This window comes from Schistocerca gregaria, chromosome 1 (assembly GCF_023897955.1).
Source record: "Schistocerca gregaria isolate iqSchGreg1 chromosome 1, iqSchGreg1.2, whole genome shotgun sequence".
Classification (NCBI taxonomy): Eukaryota; Metazoa; Arthropoda; class Insecta; order Orthoptera; family Acrididae; genus Schistocerca; species Schistocerca gregaria.
The window spans coordinates 325,655,158-325,660,016 of record NC_064920.1 but is presented as its reverse complement, the minus strand read 5'-3'; the positions used below and the strand labels follow the sequence as shown (position 1 = coordinate 325,660,016).

The 4,859-nt window shown below is 48.9% G+C and overlaps 1 pseudogene; it reads right to left on the bottom strand.

Annotated features, from left to right (window-relative positions):
• Positions 1-3,828: 3,828 nt before the first annotated feature.
• On the bottom strand, positions 3,829-3,946 carry LOC126290339 (5S ribosomal RNA; annotated as a pseudogene).
• Positions 3,947-4,859: the final 913 nt, after the last annotated feature.

Here is a 4,859-nt window from a genome sequence, read left to right as displayed (position 1 = left end):
GTCCTGTACGGCCCTTTCTGGATACAGAAAATGTTCGACTGCTTCCCTTGCCTTCTCCAGATCTCTCACCAACTGGAAACGTCTGGTCAATGGTGGTCGAGCAACTGGCTCGTCACAATACGCCAGTCACTACTCTTGATGAACTGTGGTATCGTGTTGAAGATGCATGTGCAGCTGTACCTGTACACGCCATCCAAGCTCTGTTTGACTCAATACGCACGCGTGTCAAGGCCGTTATTAAGGCCAGAGGTGGTTCTTCTGGGTACTGATTTGTCAGGATCTATGCACCCAAATTGCGTGAAAATGTAATCACGTGTCAGTTCTGGTGTAATATGTTTGTCCAATGAATACCCGTGTATAATCTGCATTTCTTCTTGGTGCAGCAATTTTAATGGCCAGTAGTGTAGCTACAATACAATCAGAGTACGCCACGGTCTCGCTGTGTCTTTCCAGTTCAGTACCAGTTTATAACCACTGTTCAGCCAGAACCGTCACCACACGGCCAATTTGTGTCCTGACTTTTCGGATGTATGTCCTTCACTACCACCAGCACACTGAGTTGCGGGCACACTAAGCGGGCACATCAAAGGCTTATCCGTCGCTGTCCACTGCGAAAACAGCGCTGGCACGGGTAGATGCGGCTGCCTCCGTTCCGTACGGCCGACACCAAGTACAACTGTCCTTAGCTGCCCAGGCTCCGTTGCTTGGCGACTAACTTGCTGTGCCAGCGAATCCGGGAGGCAAACAAGGCACGGCTGCACGCCGTGCTTGGCCCGACACCGCCTGATGCATCTTGTCTACCGCTGCTGCTCCTCGGACCCGGAGCTGGCCATAGGCAGTTGCTACTATCAAGTCGTGCTGCCGCAGCAAGTCACAGCAAGGATCAGCATAGTGCTGTCCCAGCCTATACCTTGACAGAAGGGCCCAGTCGGGAGACTAAATAGCCTGAATCTTGCTGGTGCGACCAGCTGGGCGAGGCGAAATACAAACGTTCCGCGAGGATTCACTGTCACAGCACGTGTTTAGAGGGATAACAGAACATAGAACCTTTCCAGTACTGGAACTTCCTGGCAGATTAAAAGTGTGCCGGACCGAGACTCGAACACGGGACCTTTGCCTTTCGCGGGCAAGTGCTCTGCCAACTGAGCTACCCAAGCACGACTCACGCCCCGTCCTCACACCTTTACTTCTGTCAGTAACTCGTCTCCTACGTTCCAACGTTTACAGAAGCTCTCCTGCGAAACTGCAGAACTAGCACTCATGGAAGGAATGATATTCGAGTCTCGGTCCGGCACACAGTTTTAATCTGCAGGAAGTTTCATATCAGCAAACACTCCGCTGCAGAGTGAAAATTTCAATCTGGAAACATCAGCCTGGCTGTGGCTAAGCCATCTCTCTCCAATATCCTTTCTTTCAGGAGTGCTAGTTCTGCAGATTCGCAGGAGAGCTTATGTAAAGTTCGGAAGGTAGGAGACGAGGTACTGGCAGAAGTAAAGCTGTGAGGAGGGGGCGTGAGTCGTGCTTGGGTAGATCAGTTGGTAGAGCACTTGCCCGAGAAAGGCAAAGGTCCCGAGTTCGAGTCTCGGTCCAGCACACAGTTTTAATCTGCCAGGAAGTTTCATATCAGCGCACACTCCACTGCAGAGTGAAGATCTCTTTCTGGAAACTTTCTAGTACTGTTACGATAATATACGAACGGCATATCGAATTCCGTAATGCACCAATGAGGTCTCGCCTCCTTCATCGCTTGATTTTCACTTCAGATAAAGGTTGTTTCCACGGGACGTGATTGTATCACGGTTACAAACAGAAAACTGTGGTTGTTCAGAGGAACAAGTACCACCAAGCAGTTAATTTAAAGAATAAGGAGCACAACTTAGTGCTAATATATATTTGCACAAAACATATGGGCAAATCCAGCCATCCTGATTTAGGTTTTGCGTTATTTCCCTAAATCTTTACAGGCAAATGCCGGGATGGTTCCTTTGAAAGGGCACGACCGACTTCCTTCCCCATCCTTCCCTAATCCGATGAGACCTATGACCTCCTGTCTGGTCTCCTTCCCCAAAAAACCCCAACCCCATAAGGGCAAAGGTCACTCAGACTAGAGTGGCTGCATAAAATTTTCGGTCTTGACCCTATTTATGTAGAACAAATTTTCGTCTATAAATATTCATGCTAGGGGCAGTTAAATGGCTCACATTCAAAATACAGATACCTTATGATTGAATGATGATTTATTTTCACAGATTTAGAGCGGCAGGTAGCATCTAGATAGTTCACTACCAATCATTTGACATTAGCTATTCATTGGGACAACTGAATGTGGATGGGAGCTATGGAAAGGAATATGGTACCCCGTGTCTAATATTGTACTATATTTCATATCCAGATTTTAAGAGAATGAGTTCATATCAGTTGGAAACGTTTGGTGACCTTAGCGTTGTTTACAGCAACGTAAGCTGCGGTCAGTCGTGGGCGTAAGTCATTGGTCAGACTTGCGTTAGACGCGCCGGTCGAGGGTTTTTCGTAGTAATTTATGCTACCATTAAAAGTGGGTGTGGGGGGACCGGATTACGTTACACGTGCAGCCACGGAACACGCTGTATCGCGGCTGAACTGCCGCGCACGCTATCCCGGGCGGAAGTGACACGTGCGAGTATGTGAGAGTGCGCCGCGTGTGTGTTTGTGTGTGGAGTGACCCTGCCGGGCCGGGCGCAGCCCAGCAACAGGTACGGCGTCACCGGCTACTGTGTGTTATCGTAAACATAATCACCTTCATGAATGTTCCACCCGTAGCGGTATCGGCCATTAGGCGGCAAGAATGGCGCCGCTTTATTTGTGTAGTTCGCGTTAACGATCTCCTATAAAACAGCAGCGGCAGCAGAGGCGGGGTGCCGGGCTACGCGCTGCGCTGCGGTCCGGCTAACGGCTTCATTCGGACACGGCGCGGCACGCATGCCATCCGCCCCCATTGAGCGCGCTTTCGCCGCGCTCTGTGCCTGCGCTGATGATGTCCAGTCCGGCGTAAGAGCCGTTACCCGACCTGTTGTTGTTCTGGCGGCCTCTTTCACGGTGCGCGTTACCCTTATCCCACCGCTCATATCGGGATTACGCGTCTCAGCAGTTGTCACCAGAGGGCAGGGCTCGTAAATCATGCCACTACTTTAGCGAAGGTCCACAGGGATCCTTCCATCACAAGTTAGCGTCGATGCTCAGTAAGTGGAAACTGTAACTACGAAGCCGTAATGCCAATCAACGTAAAACGTATTCTGAAGCGGACATATACGTCTGTATCCCATCTACATTAGTAAACGACTAACTCGGCACACAGTACATTATACCAGTTGCAGGTTTCCTATATAACGAAAACTAGAGGCATCAAAAATTTGATATCCAATACTTAGTAAAGGTATTGAATGAAATTAAAAACTTAAGATGCTGCGACAATCTACTCATTAAGAGGTTAAACCGTATGATAAAGTTTTGACAGGGTAAGACAAGTGCTGCAGTTAGAAGCTGTGTCTATATCTACAGGCAGCACGATTCAAGGAGCGCAAATCACTCGAACTGTAGGGATGAACAAAAATACGGAAACACCAAAAACGTGGCACGTTTCCGTGCCTAATACCTATCTACTACTCTCTGACTCCGTCTTCAGGCCACGAGTGTCCCACCGTGTCATCCTCATTGGAAGATGCGGATAGGAGGGACGTGGGGTCAGAACACCGCTCTCCCGGTCGTTATGATGGTATTCTTGACCGAATCCGCTTTAATTCGGTCGAGTAGCTCCTCAATTGGCATCGCGAGGCTGAGCACCTCGAAAAACGGCAACAGCGCATGGCGGCCTTGATGGTCACCCATCCAAGTGCCAACCACGCCCGACAGCGCTTAACTTCGGTGATCTCACGGGAACCGGTGTATCAACTGCGGCAAGGCCGCTACCATCCTGAGCGTAATATGGTGTATGTGAAATGTGGACATTCAAAACAGTTTCCGGTCGCATCGGAATCCAGGTCTTGTATGGCTTTTACGAGAATCACACACAATTCTTGCGAGTTCAGGTAGCGATTATGGAGGTGGACAGCGGTTACACACACTTCTCTCCAAATTAGACTAAAAAGGCTCTATAATATTGATATCTGGTAATTCTGGTGGCCAGGAAAAATGCGACAATTCATCCTTGTGCTCGCATCTTGGACGATGCAAGCTGAGTGAATAGGGGACCTATTGCATCCCCACTGGGGAAAAATCATTGTACCGTGGGATACAATTGATAACCCAAAATTGTCATATGATACATGACAGTAATGCGTTCTTGCAGAGTAACGGTGGGAACCATGAAATACCACGATATGGCTGTCCGAACAGTCGCCATATTCACTCTTGAGATATAAACTCGCCCAGAAGTTGGAACTGCCCACAACTCTCTGCAGAAATTTGCTGGAATATTCGCGTCATTGGTTTAAACAGTCGTGTGTGAGGGACATAGGTCACTTTTGTGGGAACTGGAGGGTTCTACAGAGCAGAACACAATTGCTGTTCTCGTATCCAGAACACAAGTAAAACAGATTTGTTTCACGGGAGGCAGCGTCTCTGGCTCTGCGCCCCATGACCTGCCCCCAACAGAACTTCAACTGAACATGAACCACCTCGCTTCCCCTCGCCCACTTTATTTAGTTTGGTCGATCTCCTAGACTGGGCTAATTCTGGTAACTTCCGTGTAGTATATATTCTCCTTTTATGACCTAATTTCCTGTTCAATCATGCAACGTCAGCTTTGGACGCACACCTGATATGCCCTGATCGCCCCACCACCTGTATAGTGCCATCAGCAGTGGGGTGCGACAACCTGTACA